The following is a 24,126-nucleotide window of genomic DNA, read 5'->3' as shown; positions in this document are numbered from 1 at the left end:
TAATTAGGAAGCTTTTTTGGTTTAGTACTCTTACCAGCCTTGCTGCCTGGCATATCTTGGAAGGTGTTGGACCCTTCATGGTTTTCTAAGGTACAATTATAGAAAGGGGGACTGAAATGGCAAAGGGAGAGAAATCCTACCAGTGTTTCTCTGAGGAAATAGAGCTGTGAAACAAAGCTTTTTTTTTTTTTTTTTTTTTTGTGCCATTTGCGAATGTATTTTGGTGGAGAGATGAGAAAGCATTTTCCTGGATAAAACTGCAGCTCCTCTGGTAATTTTTTAAAACTCCAGGTAAATACTAAGCTGATAAAATCGTTTGTAATTTTCCTCCCTGTAGTCCCAGAGCCTACTGAAGGATATGTTACTGTTGTTTGTAAGAGTCATGCTATACTCCAGTTAGAATAGGCAAACGTTCTGCTTGTTTAGGGCCCAATGGTGTCTTCCATCTATGTGGCTCTGGTCAGTGTAGTATTCCTCCAGAAGAGAAAAGGTACAAAAGGAAAGGCAGCTGTGGCAGACATTTTCCCTGCCTTGTGTACCTTTGCTGGCAGTCTGGAGTTTCTGTAGATGAGTGACACTTGGCCAGAAGGGTTGAGAAACAGACGTTTGATCTTCACCCTTTTTGGGATTGAGCTGTGCTTTTTTTTTTTTTTTTTTAAGGATCATAAATTGCAGTAGTTGGAAGCAGCAGAATGAAGACCAAGATGATGACAAATTGGACCAAATGGCAGCTTAATTTCATATTGATCTACAGATAAATGCAAAAGATTCTCATCTATGCTATTCAACAGGAGTTCTGTAAAACAGGGATGAGTTTGACTAAACTGTGTCCTTATTGAATGAGGGATGTGACAGGATTATAAATACTATTGCAAACACCCATAGTGTGATTATTTGGGATCAGGGCCTTACAGTTAACCAAATTGGAACACACAATCAGGCAGGTTTTTATTGAAGTGCCTCTGTACAAAATCAATGTTATCGGTATATCTCTTTGCAAGATGGTTGCATTGGGCATCAGCGCTCTATTGTTAGTGTCACGCGTGACTTTTTATGAAATCCATTTGGCACTGATAATGCAGGTTTTGAATATTGTGTACTACTTTGTCACGTTTGCAGGACTTCTCACTAATGGCCAATCTAAAGGATTAGGACCAGGATCAGAACAGCTGGAGAACGAGAAGGACGATGCGTCGCAAGTGTCCTCAACGAGCAACGATGTTAGTTCTTCAGATTTTGAAGAAGGGCCCTCGAGGAAAAGGTCAGTAGTGCATTATGATTAAAATAAAGCCTTTCTGGTTTGTTCCTTTTTGCTGTAAGGTTGTGATTATGTTTTCTGTAGGGTATGGCTGCCCATGCTGCCCTACCAGAAACAGGTTTCCAGTGTGGATTCCTTCTAGTAACAGGGATGTGTATAGTAAATTTTGCTTCATCCATTGGTACAGGTGGTTCTTATTGTTGTTTGGGAAAGCATGGAAAAGCAGTTGTTCTTTTTGCAGTAGATGATTGCCAAATTCTTTCCCCTCTTGCCCTCCCTTCTTCTCCCCCAGCTTTGGCCTCTCAGGGATGTGTCAATGCATATGTGTGTAATTTCAAGGAAAGCATCACTAAAGTAGTTAGCATTATGTTGTTGGTTTTAATTTTCTGTGAACGAAACCACGTGAAGTTAAAAAGGGGAAAAAAAAGGATAATACAGATGCTTCTGAGAAGAGAAACTGTATAATAAGGCAGTGTTGTGGGTACTGGTTGCAAAAGACTACTTTGAGATACTGCTGTAGCAAGTTACATCCTCTTTCCTACGTGCTGGTTATGAGGTCCTTGTTGAACTCTTACGAGTACTGAATGTGCAAAATACGGGTTAAAATTATAGGAATCCAGCTGATCTATTACAGAAAATATGCTGAGAATGCAGGAGGCTGAGAGTTGTCCTCTGTATGAAGTAAGAAGTAAACCAGGCTGTCTGAAAAATGACATTTAAAAGAGAGAAACAGAAAATGCTTTCTCAGTCTTTTTCCTCCACACTCCTCAAATCCTAGTCCCAGGCCAAAATGAACCGTAAAATGAAGTTCTCTCTCAAACAAAGGAAGTATTCGTATTTTCTACACAACCTTATGGTTCCCCTGAGAAGCCTAATGGGGTAAGGAGAGAGGTGCTTTCCTGGACAACCCCTTGTTCCTGTTCCCACATCCCCCACCACTGGTCCCCACAATCTTTTTAACCCCCTGAGCAATAAACTCTGCTCTTTGAGCAAAAAGTCATATGCCCACTTAGCTCTTCCAGTGTATCAGAGTAAAATCTGTGTTATCTTCCATACTGGTAGAAATGTAAGGCTTATTGCATCCTACTGCTGGTCAGGCGGAAAATATTTGTGTGTTTATTTTTGGCTTTATGAGATAAAATGGAGTCTTGAAAATTATTTCTGTTTAGAAATTTAGGTGACATCCACTGTAGGTGGAGACAGTGGTCATTGTTTCACAGTACTGTTGCTTGCATGTTATTTTAAAGGATTTTTGCTGCCTTCTGCCCGTGCTTTGTCCCTGTGTTCCTCAGCTATCCTGACACAACTGCTTGCAGGGCCACACCATAAGCAGGTTCTTGGAGCTGGTTAGGATTAAAAATAATAGTGACTGGAAGATGGATTGAGGCTTTCTGCCAGGGTTCTTTTATTTTTAACCTGCATTAAACCATCTCTTGTTCACAACGCAGCTGCAGGAGCAGCCGCCAGTGTATCTGAGGGGACAGCTCCTTCCTCTCTTGGAGCCAGCAACGGCCATAAGGGCATGTCCTTTTTGCTGTCCCTGCTTCTTGTGCTCTGCATGATCCAGCTTCAGAAACGAGTGGGTTTTCAAAAGAAACTGCATTTGAGTATTGTGGATGAATTTTTTTTGAGGAATCTTTGCTAGGTTTTGGCTGTGGGAATTCACATACTTCAGAAGCAGCTGGGTGGTTCAGGCCTAATAATAGGGAACTCGGTGCCTTTGGTACGTTTCAGGTTAAAACCAAAACAAAAAACCTACCCCAAAAAACAAAAGCCAAGATGAAAGATATTTTATGGCTTTTGTAGAAGGCAAGGCATCATTTCAGTTCTTCTTCATGCATCACTGAAATAATACTACGTTTCTTGCTGCTGTTGCTGTGAAGGAGAATGTTCCTGTTTTGTTTCCATTTACACGCAACACGGACTTTTATCTATTTTTTCTTTTTCCTCCCCCAGCTTTCTCTTTGCAGAGAGGCATCTTTCGGGTTCCTTCTCTTATGCTGCACTGCAGCATGGCAGCATGTTGTGTGTTTTGATGTCATCTTCTTACTTCCTTTTAGGTTTTGTTTAGCTGAGTATGTAATGTTTTCTCAATCCAGGTGGTCTTGGCATCCTACAAAGAGTTGTGCCAGATATATTGGGTGGACAAAGGATATGTAGGAGGATGAGAAGTAGGGATGGGACTGAGGTGGGATCTATGGGTTCACTGCCTCAACTCATCAAAATCAAACTTTTCCATTGTCTGTTCAGCTGTGTGCACAACTGATGGCACTCTTGTGCTAAAATACACGTTTGAATGCTGTAACTTTAGCATGTACTTCATGCAGGTTTCTTTTTCCCTCCACAAAACAAGTATTTGTCTTCTCAAAATCCTGTGGTATATAGCTGGTGGCATACGCAGTGAAATGATTTTAGGGATTGGTGCACTTAGTGAAGCATTTGTATTTGGAACTTGCTCTATACAATACAGTGAGTTTCGAGTACTGGATTTCCTGTAGTGTTTGAGTGGAGCATTATATGTCAGTTGCTATTTATTTTTTTTATGGCTTGTGGGGTTTTGGTGGGATATTTTTTGGGTGTATGGCAGGAATGTTTCTTTTGGAAACTTGAACTTGTCATCTTCTAGAGGAATAGGTCATGTGTATTTCACACCAGTGATCACAACAAAAAGAGTGTTAAGTGAGTAAATGTAGTAAATAAGGGTGACTGTTGTAAGGGACCCCAGTTTATTTAGCAGTTTAAGGCTGTGGTTTGACCTTGCAGTTCTTCAGTGTAATGGCAGGCTGGTACTGTGGAAGTAAAAAGTCTTCTTCCCAGTTCCTTCTTCCCTCCTCTTCCCAGCTGACATGTCTGGCAGTCTTCTGGCCCCCAGGTTGGTCAGTTCAGTGGTCTCATTTGGCAGCATTCTCCTCCCTGCTAGAGCAGGTCACATTATATAAATGGAATAGGGAGATAGGTTTATGCATGTGTGCAGCATGTGTGTGGTTTTTAGTTTGCATTTATAGGTGATACAAACTCTTACAGTTTCAGAGACAATTTGCACAAGTGCCAGTTCTCATAGCAAGCTGAGTGTAGGTGAGTTTGCTACCAGTTAGCATTGCCTTGTGGTCTTACTATGGCAGCCATCTCTGGTGTAAAGTTTTCTTGGGCCAAAACTAGGCAGTCAATGCTCCCAGTGAGTTACTGGCCATAGGACTTGGTTGTAGATATGTAGGTGCTGACAGGCATCTGTGGGGGAGGGTAAACCCCTACCAGCCTGCCTGCTGACCCGTGAAGAGAGACTACTGCTGTGTATTCCTTATTTCACACATATATGCCAAGCTGTATAACACAGCAGTAGAAACCCCCAACCAAGCACTGCTTCAGGTTTATCACATCTATGTTTTTATTTTTTCAGTTTCAACCCCTTTCATAGTAACATAGCTTGGTGGAAGAGCTACACATGCCGTAAAGAAAGGATCCTGATGGGAGGAAAGAGATTGCAGTTCTGGTGAAAGTATACTGATTTAAAATACTGCAGATTTTGTTCAGAAACTCACTTAAATATTGTGCTTGATGGACCAGGCTTTTGAACATGGTGGCCTGGTGCTGTTTAGCTTCAAATGGCTCCAACTAGTCTGTGGGTACTTTGTCAGTAATTAACACTGTTTCTCTCTGGGGACTGGAGGAAGCTTCCTACACATCCAGGTTTGCAGCCAATGGATGAAGTCCCATCTCCATTTCTTTTTAACTATAGCGTTTTAGATTGCAAGAGAAATCATGGAGAACAGTATTAAAAGTGCGCAGTCTGCCTTTTGTGTTGCTGCAGGTTTCAGCTGTGATAGCTTGGTGGTTGTAAAGAGGAAAAGAAGTACATGTAGAGCTTTGCCTCTGCAAAGTCTCCAGATCAGTCCAAAACTTGTAAGCCCTGCTTACAGAATAAATGGCATTTGAGGGGGAGATTGGCAGTGGCAGGAGCGGCAGGTTCAGGACTTCAAAATACTTAGATTTGCTTGAGTTTACACTTGAAGAATTGAAAATACTTGCTTTGATCTGAGCTGAGTGTATTACTAGTGACCGGGTCTGGGAGAAAACAGGGGGTTAATTCCAAGTAGTAAATACTACTTTCAGCCAGTAAGGAGATGTCAGTGGTATTCTAACATTTGGCAAAAGCTAAGCATTCAAATGTTACCCTGAATCTGTGGTGTAATGGGTTGCTGTCTAATTGCCATGTAAGTGAAAGCAGTTGCTAGTTTGTTCTGTGCTTTTGGGAAAGATGATCAAAAGCGCTGGTATACAGGCTTGATATCAGATCATGCATTTCAAAAACCTGGGAAAAAGGTAAATGCTGAAGGAGAGGTGTAACTACAATGTAGCTGCATGTTCTTGTTATGAATCTCCGATTTCCAGCTATGATTCTCAGTTGAGAGGGTCAATAGCTAATAGGCCAAATATGTTTGGCCACTGTGCTGGATACTCGTACGTTTTTATGGGCAACTTTTAAGACTACAACCATTGGCAATGAATAAGAGTGCACAGAGACAGCTATATGTTTTGCAGCAACAGCTGCTCACCTTACCCAGGAAGACACATGTGCAGTGCAGACTTGATGTGACAGTATGTTAATCTTCAGTGATAGTATGCTATTGCTTGCTTCCTGTTACTCATCAGGTGGCTGCTCCTCTGTATGGCCCCCTTCTTAGAAATGCATATTTGTGCCAAATGCACAAATGCGTTTATCGTTTATTGTAAAGTTCTGTTAATAGAAGACTGTGAGAAGTGGGAGGAAGTTTAAGTAGTCATTAAGCTTTAAATTTTGGGGGTTTAAATTAATGTTGGAATATTTTCTCTATTAAGGGATTTGTTTAGTTTTAGAAATAAAATAGGGTTGAAGAAAATCCCCCCCTAACATGAGCAAGAGAATGGATAGAAGTTTTCTCCCTGGCCCAAGGGCGTGCACAGCTCCTGGGAGGAAACACTTAGTCCAGTTCTGCCACGGTGGAGGTTGCTGGCCACAGGAGAAAGGGACAACCCACTGGGGAGCAGTACCATTTGAAGCTGCCACAGCTACATTGCTTATTAGGAATCTTCTGAGGCCTTTAATTAATACAGCAGCTAACAGTCTCGAGCATGTGATGATAAGAAGTGTGGTTGTGCGCTACAGCAAGGCCAATGTGTGGGATGTGCTCCTGCTCCTCGCCTTTTGCTGGCTCCCTGCTGCCTGCTCCATTTTGCTGTTTGTCTTTTTTAAACATTTTTGGAAGGGGAGGTGAGTACATTGGTCTCCTTTGGCTGGTGGCTGCACAGCTGCTAGCTGGCAGAGCTGTATTGCACCTTCAGCACAGAAAAAAAAAGCCAGTTGAGGGTGGGCAAGCTTCTGTGTATTAGGCAAGCTGCTAGTTTAAGTGGTTTTTTTTAGTGATATATCCTTTTCAACTTGAGCTACAAAAGACGTTGCAGCAGAGCTGTCAATAGATTGAGGGGACTTGGTTTGGTTTCTTTTTTCCTTTTTTATTTTAATCAAGTTGTTTTTATAGTTAATAATGAACAGCCTTTTTAGCACTAGACTTTGCACCTTCTATGCAAGACATAAAACAAGGTCAGTCCCGTTCCCACATACCTAACCTTGCAAGGGATTTCTACTCTGTAATGTAAGTGACAAAGAGAGCTGTGTGTTGTGACTCAGGTGTGAAAGCAGGAGATGCTCATAATACCGAAGTGTTTTTGCAGGACCTTTTATAGTGAATAGTCTGTTCACTAATTGAAACACTATATAATATATTTGTGTTCAGCTGTTGCCTGCTACCTCAAAATATAATCTCACTTATCAACCAGGTGCTTCTGTTATTTTTTTTTTTCTACTTTCAGTAGGCTATGTAAATCTGCACTAGTTGTTTTGTTATGAAGAACTACATTAATCTACAATAAACCCAAAATGGCAGTAAGGTTTATGTATAATAATTTTGATTTTATTTTTTTTTTTACCCCCCTCTGGTTCTGATATGAGTGGAATATATTTTTAGTGCAGCACATTTATATTTAAATAACAAGCCTTATAAACAAAACAATAATAGTCCATTGGAGTGGATTTGCATGGGAATAGTAAAAAGACAAATTACCTGCTTTATAATGCAAGTCAAGATCATTCTGTGTAGTTTGGAAAAGAAAAAAATCAGGTGATTAATGTTCTTTCAGTATTTTCATGAGAAACGAACAGAAATCGTTGACATGGATTCTTCTATCTGACAGGCAAAGGTATGACAAGGTACAAGAATTTGGGATCACTTTGTCTTTGTAGGTAGACAGCTATGTAAACAACTTGTCCGAGTAGTGACTTAATAATTCTGAAGGTACAATTTATAGCAGCTGAGAAGTGTTAAGCAATGTCCGAATCAAACTTGCTTGTACTTACTTGGCATTCTTTTCAGAAGTCAGAGTTGCAGGAAGAGGTCTTAATGACCTTGAGCTTGGGCTCATCCCCTGAGAGAACAAGGGAACTTCCAAAGCCGGACCAGACACATGCAGTTGTTTCTGTGGTTCTGTGTATGGCAAACGCTCTTTCAGCTGCTTGATAACCCATCCCTACTGTCATTCACTTTATTCATACGTCTCATCCCTGTGTATGACAAGCCAGATGTTGACTGTTTAAATACTAGGGAGATGTTGCTCTGCACTGATGTAGGAAATAATTGACTCTATACTGAAAGATGCTTTTTCCAAGCAAATTTGTGTGTCAAATGTAAAAGAGGGTTTTATTTGATGCACATAAGCCACAGTTTGTATAAGACTCTAGCCTGATGTTTCGGTTAACATAACTCTTCGCTGCATCTGGTTTCTTCTGTCATTTCCACGTGCATCTGTGCTGTTGCTTGGCCTTCTCTTACCTTAATATTACAGTTCAGCTACTGACTGATGGCTCAGCCCAGTGCCCATACTGCTGTCACTGAGACCTGGAGTAGAGGAGCCATCTCTCTGATTTGATCTTTTTAGAACCTTCTTGACTTTGTTCCTCTCTGAAAATTACCTTTCTGTTAACTGTCCTGTCCAGAGAGGGAGGCATAAAGGAACAATCTACTTAGGTGGCATTTCCAAAAGACAGGTTGATACTAAAAATATTTTCCATCGAGGACTGTCTCTGGACAGCTAGTGAGTGTTTTTTCTTCTCAAAGCCCCTTGTTACTGCAGAAGAAATGTTATATGTGGTGGACGTTCCCAGGGATCTTGTCATGTCAACAGAGATGGACTCATTGCTGTGCAGCTGTTTCTGCTGCTGTTGCAAAGCCAGGCTGCCTTGTACTCAACACTGGAAACATGGGTAACTTGAAATACATAAGTTTTTTTGCTTTGGGTCTGTTCCCCTACCTGGTTCCTTCCTGCATCCTCACCAAACAAAGACATTGCAGCCCGTGAGATCCTCTACAGCTTTCTTTGCTAACTCACAACTTCCATGATCCTGCAACATGAATGGTGGGGGGAAAGTATGGGAGAGAAATGCAACTCAAACATTCACACGTATTTACAAACAAGTATCTTTCCACTCGTTCCTCCATTCATAATTTCCCAAATTTAATTTAAAATTAAAACCAGGAGGAAAAAAAAGGCATATAATTGTATTTTTAAGATCACAGCAATGCTATGATTTTTTTTTTCTGTTAGGTTATCTTAAAGAATGGGATTCTATTTTAAAATCTTGATTCCTAGAAATTAGCCATCCTAGTATTTACAGTGGCTTTTTTCTCTTGGAAAAGAAGAGATTGCTTAATAAAAAAAACATTCAGCACCATCAAGCATGGATAAGATTTCCAAATTAAAAGAAGCAGACTCAGTATCTTGCATAAAATAAAATGTGAGCATAAAGGGATGTCAACAGATAAAAATAATTGTAGCAAGAATAAAAGGCTAAGAATGGAAATGCAGAAACCTGTTCCTGAAATAAAAGGCTGTAATATTTAGCAGTAAGTAGTTTGCTGAGACTAAACTTAGGAACAATTTTATGAAGTAAGGCCACTTTTTAGTGGTCTTTCGAAGGATTAGGAAACAAAGGATATAGGAAGAGAATTGGGGTCTGGAGATTCTTGATATTTGCTACTTTGTAGTAATTGTGGGCTCCTAAACTTTTAATTCAGTATAACATTTGGAATGTAAGGCTGATTTGCCAGAGAAAATTCTTTATATTATTGAGGTAGGCTGGGCATGAGTCACTAGGCAGCATTGCTATAGCTCCTCCAGTCTCCAGACAAGAACTCCAGACAAGATGTTGCTGCTAAATGCCATAGACCTACTTCATGTTCTAATATTTAAGCAAACTGCTGATGGAAGCATGCAGTTTCTTTCATATGGACATTTAGAGGAGATCTACCACAGGCTGTTCACATACGGCATGTAGGAAAGGTCCTTAGTGACATGGTTTAATGGTGGACTTGGCAGTCCTGGGGTAATGGTTGGACATAATGATCTTGAAGCTCTCTTCCAACCTAGTTGATTCTATGATTTCTGCTATGCTTCTGACCCAAGTGTTTTGTATGTGTGTGCTGAGTAGAAAGCTAGCCTGGGTGGGATTAATGTTGTCCTATACGCTCGGTGAAGATAATGATATTAAAACAAATGAACAGCTCCATTCGAATATTTTGAAGTGCAAGTGTATCCAAACATTGAGATTTAAATATGTTAGGTTTTTTAAAATGGTATTTTTTATACGCATTTGAAGATGGTATTTATACTCTATGCTGGTTTGGCATACACTGAACTATGGGAAATCTTACTCTGTATTTATTCCTGTGGCTGATGTCCACAACCTGTGAGCAAAAGGAATATAGTCTTGACATGTTCTTTGCCAATGACTGTGTGAGCGTGCGCTACTGCTGATTCACAAAAACTGGCCCTACTGCAGGTGTTAGTGTTGTTATGGGTCAGATCAAAGGACTTGTCCCATGTAGGGAGTGGGTCTCAAGTGTCCCAGATGGATGCAAGAGGTGCAGAGTTGTGTGAGCACTGGTCAGAAATAGAGCAGTCCTCGTGACCAGCATTGAAGCTTGGGAATGTAAGCTAGCTCTGAACTTAATTTGGAAAGCACAGATCTTTTACGGTATCTGCTCTGCATTATTCTCCAGTCTCTTCACAGATCTTGTTTGCAGTAAGTGACATCTCTGAAATCTTCCTAGGTCTCTTGTGTTGATAGAAAAATCACAGCCATTCTACATATATGGCCTAGCTTATGTTGGTATAGTGCTTTTCCTCTATTTTCTTCCATTGCTGCATCCAGTAGCAAAGGATTTCCTGAGGGAAGCTATTTTTTTTTTCTCCTTCTTAACTTGAACATTTGTTTTTTTACTATTTTAATGGTATGTTTATTGTTAAATATTATTTGTAAATATTACTTGTACAGTAATGGCAAGGTCACCATGTTTTGATTTTATGCTTTCCTTCTCTTGGTATTTATTCTTGGCTCTGCTTTAAATAAAGCTTAAGGGATCAATGACCATGTGGCAAATTATTTGCAAGTTTGTTCCCCCCTCCCCTCCCCTTTTTTTCTTCTTTTCATTTTCTATTACACTCTATTTTCACTGGTGGCATCCTTCTTTCAGCTTTCAGACAAGTTCTCCCCTGAGCTTCATAGTGGTAGTTACTATGGAGATGACCGTCCATTCTTCCTCTTCTCCTCCCTTACCCTCCTTCTTTCTTGGTGCTCCTGCAGCTGTTACTTATCTTTTCAATGAAGTCAGTAGATTTTGTACAGACCTTGTGTCTAATATCTGTTCAATTGCAACATGTCATTTGCCTGCCACACTTTCACTTTCATGAAATCCTGTAGATACTTGTTTATCTGAACGAAAAATTTGGGGTGTGAGTAGCGAGTGAGGAGATCCCTAGTTAAAAGGGTCACTCCTAGAGCTATTATCGGATTTGATCTTTCTTCACAGTTAAACAGCTGTTCATTGGAGTCATAATTCCACAAAATGAATTAACTGGGACCGTGTGTGTGTGTATGTATGCTGAGTGCTAGGATAGCTTTTAGAATTTATTTATTTTAAATGGCAGCTTTTGGAATTCAATATAAACATTCTGGTGGAAGTTAAAATTTCTCTGATGAAGAAATGAAAACTTGAGACAACACATCGTTAGCCTTTTAAGTCTGAGAGACTTTTCTTTGCACCTCATCATAATTTTGATAGCTCTTTATACAGCTTTATATATTCCAGCTTGAACAGAGAAACGTGGATGTTTGGATAGTCGGCTATTCTGCAACAGATAGGATTTTTTTCCTTTGCGTGTGTGCTATTTTGGAACCCCTTATCTTGGGGATGTGTTGTTTCACTTGATGCCAGCGGTTCGCTGAATGACTTGAGGATTTGAAATGTGCTCTCCAACCACAACTACCTGGCGAAGGGAACATGCCACCCCAAAACCTGGTGCAGCTGCACTGGAGTTTTAATGAACACTTGTTTCCTATGGTAACTGCATCTTCAGCAGGTCTTCCTCTTTCTTTAGGGAGATCTTGCCCTTGGTATTTATGAATTGCAGTGTTGCACTGTTTTCATTTGGCCTACTGAGCACTGTCATCTATGGCTTTCCACAGACAGGAGCCTACTGAGAAGTCCCTCTGTTTTACAACTGTGTAAATACCCTACCTTGGGCTGTTGGTCAGATAATGCAAATCACTTTGCCTCCTGTTGAGAGCATTGGGTTGAAATTACAGGCTAATGGCCTGCTATGCAGCTAGGGGGTGCATGATAAGGAGGAGCATATTTCTCCTGACCCCGTTTGTGCTGGCTCTGGCACAGTTTGCCACCTAGCAAAAGCAAAGGCAGATGGTTTTTTGCTAGATTAGTGGGACTAGTCTCAGGGACAGATCCCCTGGCCACTTCAGCAAGTGCAGTGTAGGTGGACAGGGGGAGAAAGACATAGAGGAAGAATGCCCCGGTAAGTTCAGCCCTCTGATGGAATGTTGGTCTTGGATTTATTCTAAGCAAGCAAATACCTTATCTTGTGTGGTTGTTCCTCTTCCCTTGTGAGATGAGGGAGAGACTCTGAAACCCTTTGCTTTTTGTCTTCTGTGCTCGTTTATTATGCCTTGGATTATTCCTGGCTCTGTGACAATTTGTTCTGCAAGTTGTCAAGCAAAATGTGTATTTAAAAATAAATTACTCTAAAATTTTAATCAACTCTTTTTTTAGAAGGGAGTCTCATGTTTTTCTTTTGCATACGTCTAGTTTGCTGTGAAAGTGAGCAGCTGGGACTTTCTTGATTACTTCTATTTTTAGTGTTGTCTTCTTTACACCTGCACATTGAAAATCATAAAGTCATCTTAACAGGGATTGAGAAATCTTTCAACCCCCTGACTTTTAGGTCAGAAGCCTGAAACCCAGCTGGCCTGTTAATTGCAGTATCTTGGTGTGCTTGGACTTGTTATGTTTGTTTTATGCTAGAAAAATTGACCACTACTGATTTTTCCTGAAATCTAGTTCATCCCACCCAGTTAATTCGTCAGAGAACAAGACGACAAACCAGGTGTGGCACAGTTTCCAAGAACCTTGCTTTTATGTCTCTAGACCTATGAACTCCTCTCATTACCTGAAAATGAGATAGTAAGTATTGAGTCATACCTAAGCAAATGTTACCATGCAATCAGGGTTTTGGTTTTTATCAGTTTTGTTCCATTTCTGTTTTGTAGAAATCTCGTCCTTAAATTTACTCTTGATATACGTGCTACATGCCCTGCCAGCTTTAGGGTGTTTAATTGGTTCCAGTTTCCAAATGGACTTCAAAATATACTTTAAAGGTGAATCAGATGAGAAGTGGAAAAACAGGGGAGATAGCATTTGAGTAAAGGCCACGCTATTCTTATCAGGAGAATTAACTGGAGTAATTCAGAGAAAGGACACATGAAAAATAGGTTATTTCTTCCTTGAAGCTTACAGTTGCAGGACTCTACTAGAACATGAATTCAAGCATTTGCTCCTCTTCATGCAATAAACCCACAGTATCTCTTAGGAGCCTAGTACTATATGTACAGAGTAGGGATCATGCATGTTCAGATTCTTGCCATACTGTGTGGCTTTGCACATTGCTTAATTGCTGTATCTCTCTCTCATCTTCAAAATTAATTGGCAGATTTTGAGGGACTTAAGGTTTGGAGTAGTGTTTGTTTATTGTTTTGAAGATTAAAGTTGAATTAAATTATGTATATCTGTTTTATTTTTATATATATATATGTGTATGTATATTTTTGGATTTAAGTATTTATGTCTCTACTTCCATGTTCTGAAATTAAATTAACATAGAAATTCATAAGTAAACAAAAAAGAAATTATCTCCCTGAATGAGGATTTTGAGTGCTTTATCAGCACAACTGCATTCAAATCTGTTTTTAAATCACAAGAGTTAACTTCTGGATCCACTGAAAGACAGTGTTTATTCATTATTGATTTCAGTGGGTCAGACATTTTCCTAAGATGTGTGCAGGCTGAAAAATGCTGTAAATGAAGTGCCCGTGGTTTGGCTGTACTTGGAGTAGCCCTGCTTAATATCCTTCTGTTTTCCAGATTCTTTAGTGAAGAGTCCTGTTTTTTTTCCGTTTCAGTTATGTTGTTCTATGTATGCTGGAGTTTTATACCACAGAATGAGCCATCAGAAAGTAATGGCATGTATTCTCTGCATCTGTTTCCCCAGGCTCTTACCTGGCTTGTGTCAGCTTGTTGCCTCTGTTGAAGCTGGTCAGTGTGAACTCTGAGAAATTGCTTATTGAACGGATGGCTGCCGATCTGGGTCTCATACTTGCTGGGTACTTGATTATTTTAGTGGCAGAGAAAGACATCATCTTCACCCACAGGATTGTACGTTTAAGGCCTTTTGCACAGAGTATGTGTTGGTATTGAAGGTCCTACATCATACAATCACAGAATGGTTCAGGTTGGAAGGGGCCTTAGAGATCACCTAGTTCCAACCCCCTGCCATGGTCAGGGACAGCTTCCACTAGACTGGGTTGCTCAAAGCTCTGTCCAGCCTGGCCTTGAACTTTCTGGAGAGGGCATGATTTTCCTTTATCTGCCTTTTATCACCAACATACTAATAGAAGCTTTTCTTGTTGCCCGTGACATCTCTGGCCAGATTGAATTCTTCTGGGGCTTTAGCGTTCCTAAGCTGATCCTTGGCTGCTCAGAGAATTTCTCTGTTTTCCTCCCAGGCTGCTTGTCCTTGCTTCCACCTTCTGTAGGCTTCAACAAAGGAGCGTCGCATCATTTCCTCTGAAGCTATAGCTCATGTGCAGGGTTACTAATTCAGTGGGCATGTAAAGAGTATATGCCACTTAGTAAAAATAGAATAATCTCTCCTTTGCATTTTTATTTGGTGTTAGGGGGTAATTCAATGAAAATAGCTCAGATAACAAAAGTATGCCATGTTTCCTAAAGCCAGCTGTGTTCCTCTTATTTTAGTCATGAAAACTTCCTAATACAGAGCTTTACTCCAAATTATGGTCATTATTTTCAGCTGCTTAGTTGCATCTTCTTGAGCACTGTTTTTCCACCCCCTACACAAAAAATTTCCTGTCCAGTTTCAGGAAATTTAACTTCTTAGCAACTTGGTGTGTGTGTCTTTCATTGGCGTTACATGCTGTCTTCAGTTTAAGGCTTCAGATTGATTTGCTTCTCTATTGGGTTTCTACATACTGTTCAAAGCCCTTTGCCAGCCTGGGGATGCAGCTGTATGCTAATTTCCCAGTTTCTACAAAACACTGACAGGTCACTGCTGAAATCCTCGTTTCTTTTGCCATGGAGGAAGTTTCTGGTGTGGGATGGGTGAAAAAGGCAGGGTCTGGGCCTGCTGCTGTTTCTTGTTCTTGGCTCTTGCAGAGGAAGGTCGTTTTCTGAGACAGAGCTCTGATGTTGTTAGAAATGCAGGACTCTCACATCATTATTTTTAATTTTTAACATGAAAAAGGCAAGTTAAAAGGGAATTTGTTAGAAGTTCTTGTTACTCTGTCTTCTAAAAGGAAGTGTGAATGTAATCTTCATAAACGGCATCTTCATATAAAAATTTTTAACAGCTCTTTGGGCTGAAGTAGGGTTTGACATGAGGACAGACAACAATATTTCACTATCCGGGCAGATTTCCAGATGCTGATACTATCTGCTTGTTCTGATCTCTCCTGTCTTCTGGGTGTCCTTTTTTTTCCCAAGACTCTTCTCATTGCTCAGGAACATGTCTTTTAGAACTTGACATTCCGAACTTAAAAAGCAAACCAACAAAAACTTCTTTAAGTGGAGGTTAGAGGACAGGCACACATTTCAGGAATCCTTTTTTTTCTATTATAAAATAGAATACCCTGTTAAGTTAGGCACCTTTTATTTGGGTGGGAAATTATGGGAAAATTTCTACCAATGTGCTTCCAGAGGAAAAAATGATTTTTCTACCAGAAAGTAGTAGTGCAAAGGTAGTGTATATGCAGAGATTTGCTTCCCCACTTGCCCCATTAATATTTTGATATCCAGTAAGCAGGGGATTCGAGGGTATGTGTTGAAGATGCAGGGCAGTGTTATTAATTGAACCAAAGAAAATGTAACAAGAAGAAAGTCTTTTCTTGTCTTCCTGGACTTTTCTTCCCCAATAATTAATAACGGTAGCAGAGTCTCTTGCTTTTTCAACTCATGTTGTTTTTAATGTAGCATGAAGTATGTTTTGTTCTTTTGAGGGCCTGCTGTAATTTTAAATGAAAAGCACCAAACCCTTTAGTCCTTTCAACAGAAATCCATTTTCTGTTTGTATTCCTCTCTGTACTACTTTAGTGATCATTAGACAGTCCAGGATGCGTGAATGAGTTGTTGACTTTTCTGCTTTGTTTTCTTCCTTGTTTGTTCCTTACTCTGCTGTTTCTTTGGACCATCCCAACCCTTTCTACTGAAGTGTTTTTCTGCTAGGGTTTTATTCAACAGAATCTGCGTGGTTTCCCAATATAAGCCTTAATGAAAACAAATGTTTACGGCATTTCCTGAACATTAGGTGAGCTGCTATCTTTAATTACGAAGGCCTTGGAGATGGAGGAGGAAACCCACTGGTCTCATTTGCCTCATTGGCAACAAAGGGTCCTAGGACTGTTTGTGCTCAGCTCATTCAGCGCTCTGTGCTTTGCAGACAAGTGAGACTTTCTAGGCACTTGAATACAGTTTATTCTATCAATTAAAAAAGAACAAAACAAAACCTGTCTCTTACGTTGCTTAAATACCTATTAAGCCCATGGACGGAATACTAATTTAGGTGGTTCTGTATAATGAGCTCTAAATTTCTGAGTCATGTCGGCAATGGAACCTTTTAACGAGGACGTGGAAAACCCCACAAAAAAACCTAATGTCAGTCTCAGTTCCTTAATTATTTTAATGAGTGTAGAAATGAAAAGCTCCAAAGCATTGTGTCGCAGTGGTTATTTCCCAGATTAAATATCAGAGGGAGTATTTATGAAGATTTTCACCTACGTTGCTGGGGTGGATGAAACAGGAAGGTCTGAGCACTGGCAGTGCTAAACGCCAGCAGCACATCTCATCAGCTGACAAGTCCTTGAGAGTTCCTCAGTGAGATGAGATGGCTTTTTGTGTCCACTCTCCCCCTCACCTTTTGCCTCCCTTTATAGGTATGCCAACACATATAAACCAGTGGCACGTAGCTGGTGCAGAAAGTGGGTGTCACAGTGCAGAGCCAGCATCTGAGGTGCATATGTGAGAGTCGTTTATCTCTGGATGGGTGTCACTTTGCATTCATGTGGGTTTTGATTAGGCGGTGCACTGATGCTAGGCACTACCTGCATTTCAAAACTTGGATGTTACTTGAATATCATTTATTCTTCCTTTAATACACCCACGAGTTACTTGATTTTGCCACACAGTTCCTGTAGAAGATGTTGCTGAGTGCACACTGACAGCTTGTATGCTCCCCCTGCATGGTAGAAAGCACTCTGCTCATTCCTCTGGAAAATGGTACTACATAGTGCAGTGCTTCACTATGTCTGCTGGGGCATTGCCTCTCTGTTAGGAGGGCTGCATTTAAAGTTGGGGTATTTCAAGGGTAGAATTCGGCATTACTTAATGATATGTGAAACATACCTTAATGCATTTATAGTTGCTGTAAATTTTCCAGCCTCATACAATGAACATCCCACAGTGTGAGCTTCATTTTCTTCATAGACTATATTATTTGTATTATTTGTTAATGTGCTCATTTATACTAGGGCGAGAAAAATAAAGGCAGGGAACCTTGAGAAATGCCAGCTAAGAAAATATAAGACAATTGTGTTTTCTGGTAAACAATGAACATAGTATAACTGATGATGCTTTAACAGGCATCTGTTATTGATTGATAGTACTGATGACAACAAACTGCTTACTGATGTCTGCAGCAACCAGCCCCTGACTGGTGGCATCCCAGAGCTCTCCTCGGCCATGTGTTAGGCAGGATTGTTGGAGGTCCCATTGTGAAAGTTGGCGTTTTTGGAGGGTTTGGTGTTGTGCTTCTCCCCTCCTCCTTAAGGGACTTTATTTTTTCTTGCAGATTTGTATTTCTTATAGGAAATAAGGGAATAGTTGTTCTTTTCTTGGCGATGTCATTAAAAGCCATAGCTATTTTTTTTTTTGATAGCTGAATGCTGAAGCCATCTGAAGCCCTCATTGATAACAGTTACAGTCCATCCACGCTGCTCTGGAACAGCATTTTGCATATCATAGACCCTTGCTGCTTCTCCTGAAGAGTCCTCGCTCTCCACTGCATCCCACCACATGATGCATAACAGTTCTTGTTTCCCCAGGTCGTGAATATCCTCTGCTTCATGAGCAGATTTGCTTCAGTATCACAGCTCCTGCATTGAATTGCTCTTAGCACTGGCATACTTGGGTTTAGCCCACATTTATTTTGTAGCTGCTGTTACCCCACTGTGTTATGAAGCTGATTAATGCAGTTTTCTTATTTATACTGCTACTTGCACAGTGTTTGTAGACTGGTATTTTTTTCCCCCAGGAGTTGTTTCTGAGATCCTATAAATTAAGGTGCCAAAGTTTTCCTTTGTATTTCTTGTCTAGAAGCTTGACAAGTTGAGGAAGGGGAAAGTAGCGCTTAGTTTTTTAGTAGTGTTCAAACGATTCATTTAAATAATGATGAAACCTAACTTTTGGCATGTTCCACTTTCATTGCAGCTGTCTGGATCGGTAAGATTGTTCTGAGTCAGCTATAACTGATCCAAAGACTGTGCTTTGTGCGTGGTTTTTCTCCACTAAATGGAATGGGGAGCATTGAAACATTGACAAAAAATACTGAAGTAAGTGTAGAGAGTTCCCTGCTATCTGCTGAGGGGATTGTAGAGGAAGAGCTGCCCTGACTTGCTGCTTCTGTACAGCCCACGGAACCTTGTGGCCACTGTGTGGGGGCTGACACCCTAGATCATCTCAGCTTCTCTTGGCTTGTTGATAGCTCAGTATCTCCCCTCCAACCCCCTCCACCAGCTGTTTTTTGCCTTGAAACCTCCTTTCTTCACAGGGAAATGATTGTATGTAGTAATTGGCTGCTAAATCCTTCTGAAGGAACCACTCAGTAAAACTGAGTAGTTGTTAATTTGACGCTCCTAATGCTGGGTGAAGATGACAACAGCTGCTTTGTTTTGCATCTGCACTTCGAGGGTGATGGCACTCCATTGGTTTCATTTGGATTAGGAAACCTTCTTTATAGGGCTGGAGTTGGAAATGGGCTTAAACTGTCAGTTCCCTCAGAGGCATGTTTTGCAGGTATTACAGTGTCTGGTTCACCGATTTTAGTAGGATGGGTTCCTTACTAAGTCTGCAGGAGTATTGAGTTTTGGCTTTTGATTGTTTTTAAAGCTTTTCTTTCCCCTCAGGGGAGGGGAGAGGTATGTAAAATGCAGTTAATTATGATGGTTTATTATCTCATTAAATTATGAAATACCTTCTGCAAAGCTTATTACAGTAATCTAAAAATCAGCCATTCGTACTTCTGATCTTTGTCTCCAGTCCTTCCTTTTTATTTCAGATAACACACATATGTATATGTGCATGTATGTGTGCGTGTATATGCACATACAAAACACTGAATAAAGAAAAACTCACCTACATAGTTTAATTTTTTTCATCTTAAAGCTTTGTGAAGCAGATCAGTCACGTCAGACTCGCTAAGGTCATGCAATGGCTATGAAGAGGGATATTGTTAGTGACCCAGTTATTTCTAGTGTAGCTTCTGATCTTGCAGCTTTATATAACACTGAAGCATAGGAGAGCTGGAACACTTCTAAAGCTGTCTGGTTACAAGGAGTCCCTCGTGGGAAGGGAGAGCCTTGTAAATGCACAAAATTACAAGATTAGCACGTTTGGCAAAACTCATACCTAGATTTTTGAACCCAGTGTGAGACCAGGGATGTCTCTATCTGGTGTGTTTTTAATACTGCCTATATAGATTCAAAATGTGAAGCTGGAGTCACTACCTTTTCCAAAGTATAGAATTTGAATATTTAGAGATGGACTTGTAGCTTAAATTTCTTCCAAAGACAAAACCTAGCTCCATCTGCAGTATAAAACCATCACAAAAGACAGCAGGTCATGGAGTAGATGGGCTAGAATCTGGGATGTAAGGTTCTTGGATTTACTGTGCAAAAATAATTCAAGTCTTAGTGGTGGTGCTGTGCTAAGATTTCTAGATTGCTGACGTTAATTTAACTTAAGATGTAGCTCTTAAATTAATGTTAAACTGGCACAAGAGGCTGTACGGACAGGCTGTCTTTTTGATTTATCTGTCAACAAGGCACTGGTTTAACCTCCTCTTAACCCATAACAGTCCACATGGATTTGAACCGATTTAACAAAAATTAAACTGGGGCAATCTTGTGTTGCCAGCGAGGCCTCAGGAGAAACATCTCTAGTTCTGCCTTTTGGCATTTTCTTCCCTTGGTAATGGTGCGATAAGAGATGCATTTATTTGTTGACTTTGTTGACTTAATTCTCACCTTAAGCTATTAAGATTTCCTTTAGTGCTAAGGGCAGTCGCTTACGCAACCCTTTGTGGTTGAATTTGTTTGTTATTTTGAACAGGATCCATAGCTACTGAACCCGTATTTAATATAATTTGAAAAAGAGAAAGTACTCGGGGTGGGGGTGGGAGGTGTTCATTAAATCCTCCACGTATTTGTTTACCTGTGGCTCAGTGCTTGGCTGGGTGTGAAAAGGATTGCATATTTTGTCAGATTTCTGCAGTTTTCGAGTGGGGCATGTTGTTAGCTGCATTGCCGCTCTCCCCTCAGTCATCTGGTCCTTGCAGAATTTCCATTTTATTTTCAGGTAACTTCCACTTTCCCGAACACACCAACGGCTCTTTGCACTCCCTTGCAATGTTTTACTTTCTTTATTGCTCCTGGCAATATTGCCTGCTTTCTCTTATTGCTCAAGTGCTCTTTTCAATTTCACTCCTTTCATTCTTTGGTGGGGTTTCGCATGGCGTTTTCACCAATTGCCTTTCAGATGCACGGCTTTTGAGAGCTAAATGAACTGGTGCTGAGAGTTCATCAAATGTTCACTGCCAGTCCCAGCTGAAGTAATTGCCAATTTCTTGCCGCTCCTGTGTGGGAGCACTCTGCCACGACCTATTGCACAGCTGTGTGGCAAACTGGCCTCAGGTCCTCATCCAATTTAAACAGACGTGGGTGCACGCACACACCGATTTTCATAGGATTTTAATCTCTCTGCCTGCCTTCCTTTGGTCAATGTCTAATTTCAGCCTGCAAAAGAGACAGAAAAGTAAAGTGATTTCCTAGAATCACAGAATGGTTTGGGTTGGAAGGCACCTTAAAGATCAAAGCCCTGTCCGACCTCATCTGGAACACTTCTAGGGATTGGACAGCCATAACTTCTCTGGGCAACCTGTTCCAGTGCCTCACCACCCTCAGAGTGAAGACCATTTTCCTACTATCAGATCTAAATCTTCTCTCTTTCAGTATAAAGCCATTCCCCCGTGTCACTATGTGTCCTTGTAAAAAGTCCTTCTCCAGTTTTCTTGTAGGCCCCCGTTGCCTGAGGACTCCCAGTAAATCAGTAACCAAATATTTGCTCAGTACTATTGAGGAGGAGAGGCATCACAGGGTTTTATACCTTTTTGGACAGATTTTCAAGACTGTGCTTACTGAGGTGGGGTTCCCTTGCTAAAGGGCCTCCTGTGCCTCAGATTTGGAGCAACAGGTGACAGGGCACAATGGAGGCTACTGGTGGGCCATAGCAGTAGCAGTTTTGACTCCAGTGGGATTTGAGAGATGGGCACAGACAGCTGTAGTGATGGTCAAGAACCTCTGTCTTGAAAGGAGACTTGGTGAAAAATGCACATCTGGGAAGAAGTTTAAGCTTAGGTATGCAATCTGTTATGGAGGATCAGGTTGCAAATAAAAGTGCTAGGATGCAGTGAGGAGCAAGGTGTTCACTGGGGCTATCACATTTGAGGTTTGGTGTTGCAGTTCACATTTGAGATTATGTGTCAAGAGGTGTAGAGCAGGCTGATGTGTGTGTATGCACATATACAGTGTGAAGTACTTAAGTACCAGGGTGAGTTTCTAATGCAACGTGGTAGGAGGAAGGTGTCTCACTGCCTTTCACAGAGCAGGCTAGCAGCAGGTTAAAATGTCTGAAGATGGTCTTCTCTCTAAGTATGAATTTAAGCATCAGTGTGTTTAGACTAACGGAGGTATCTACTGAATGTGACCGTAATGTTGTTGCAAGTGTGTGTTCCTGGAAATGACAAGTGATCTGCTCTTGAGGATGTTATTTACTCTTGCAGTCAGGTGTCCCCTCAGTTTGGGCACTGGTATCGAGTGATGAGTAGCAGGGCAGCCATACCTCAGGGGCTCTTCCAGAGGAGCCCAGTGCAAGCCAGTGTGCTGGCTGCTGCCGAGCAGGTCATTTTGTCCATAGGGCACCTAGGTAAGCAAGAGCTCTGCTTTCATGCAGCATCAGTGTCGGCGTAGACAGTATCTGGAATGCCATCCTCTCCTTTTTATTTTAACATTTGCTTATGATGGTACAGGGGAGAGTAATGGGTGGTCTGCTCATGGGGGCAGAAGTGTAGGAAATCAGACTTCTTCATTACTTGACCTTGTTGGTTGGTTGGGTTTTTATCAAGTTAAAAAAAAAAATCCCAAACCTATCCGAATGTTTCTTCCTTGCTGAAAAGTCTTTTGTGGAGACCAGGCTCCCTGTTGCAAAAGGATTGACAGCAAAGGGGACTACACTGGCATTGCTGCCAGGCACATTTTCTGTTAAAGATTTACAGTTCAGTAACTAATGTGTTTCTCAGTCAGCTTAGGGTGATGTTAATGGAAGCTGCTACTAGAAAAGGCAGTCCTATTCTTCCCTCCCATCAGTTCTTGCCACCTCTTTTGTGCCAACACCAGCACTTCTGTGCTTACAAAACCCAACCTGACAAAGAAAAACCATCAACCTATAAATTAATTTTCAGCTAGATTGACTTCCTCAGACAGCTGATTATGGGGTCTCAGGAACTCTAGCGCTGGCATAAGCAGGAACATGTGGCTGGAGATGAAGGGAAGAACATATACCATATACTATACCTTTTTTTCTACAGCAGCTGTTACCAAGATCAGTTTAAACCAAAGTGAGCCCCCTTATTTAGTGTGGAAAGTTGCAGGTGAGGCAATGCAATGGTTTGCTGCTTCAGAAAGGTATGGTCCCACTCCCTTTGCCCTGCTCCCATCTGAAGAGTATGTTCCCATTTCTTTCTGATCTGAGTCCACGACGGGATGCAGGACTACAAGGAACGTCTTTCTCCTTCCATGGTCAGCACACTCTTAATTTGTCTGGGTTGTATCATGAAATGTCAGGCATCCTGCTGTTCACATGCCACCATACATGAGCATACCATCTCCTTTTACTAAGAGTAAAAGGAGGGTGTTAGAGAAGATGAAATATTGATAAATTTCACTCTTCTGTGAACAAAGTCTTCTCAGAGGGACTGTATTTTTGTCACTTCCCATAGAAATTTGTGGTGTGTATGCATGGTTTGTGTGTGTGAATGTTTTTACTACGATTACCTGGTATCAGAATGAGTTCAGTATGCACCTTACATTTTGACTAGAGTCTCCCAGGATGGGAGTGTGCGACACACAGAGCAAGAAGGAAGAGAGAATCGAATACTTGCTGCTGCAGGTAAAGAAAGAAAGCCTGCAGGGAAGGCTGTAGATTGTGGTGGCGCAGGAATTGTTACCATAGTTTCCATCCATATCATTAATTCCCAACTACTTTATCTGGCATTCAGGAGGAAGAGAAAAAGACAGCGTGCTCTGGCAGTCCAGCCAGCCCCCTCTCATAGGATTTAGTGTCCCTCAAAGAAGAGGTACGGGGTGAATGGCCCCTTTCCTTTTCAGGCCAGTTTGACTGGTAGGAGGATGTGGCATAGCTTGAAAGAAGGCATGAACAGAGTTACTGGGACAATTGACTGCATCTGCCTGATTGACTTGCAAGAATGGGCTGTTTGACTCCTGGGGAGGAAGCCTGGAGAGGGTTGCGGTTTGCTTCCAAAAATGAAAAAAATTTGAAAGAGAAGAGACCAAAGAGTGGAGATATCACCTGCTAAAGTTTTGTCTTTTATCTTCAGAGTCATGTAAGGATAGTATAGGTTTAACATAACAGAATATACCAATTCCCACCTCCACCCCCCAATAACTCATTTGTGTGTTTCTATTTAGTAATCTTTTGAAAAGACAGTGAATGTGATTGTTTCATGCAAAAGTGATCACTTTGCTTCATCAGAGCGAAGTCTGTGCAGCAGATATGGGCTGTCTCGTGTCTTTAATTTGCTGGGTTTTTTTTTAATTCCACTGACAGTGTGTCTAAAAGTAGTTTTACAAG

General features: G+C 41.0%; 1 long non-coding RNA gene across 1 annotated transcript in view; it reads left to right on the top strand.

Annotated features, from left to right (window-relative positions):
- LOC104404087 overlaps positions 1-24,126 on the top strand; it is a 64,651-nt gene that overhangs the window by 27,939 nt on the left and 12,586 nt on the right. Inside the window, exon 2 of the long non-coding RNA XR_719903.1 lies at positions 1,120-1,261. This is a non-coding gene — a long non-coding RNA (uncharacterized LOC104404087). The remainder of the gene's footprint in view (positions 1-1,119; positions 1,262-24,126) is intronic.

The sequence above is a fragment of the Nestor notabilis genome, unplaced genomic scaffold, assembly GCF_000696875.1.
Source record: "Nestor notabilis isolate BGI_N333 unplaced genomic scaffold, ASM69687v1 scaffold2314, whole genome shotgun sequence".
In the NCBI taxonomy this organism is placed as follows: domain Eukaryota; kingdom Metazoa; phylum Chordata; class Aves; order Psittaciformes; family Psittacidae; genus Nestor; species Nestor notabilis.
Note: the sequence above shows the minus strand (reverse complement) of the source record. Positions and strands in the feature narration are given on the sequence as shown.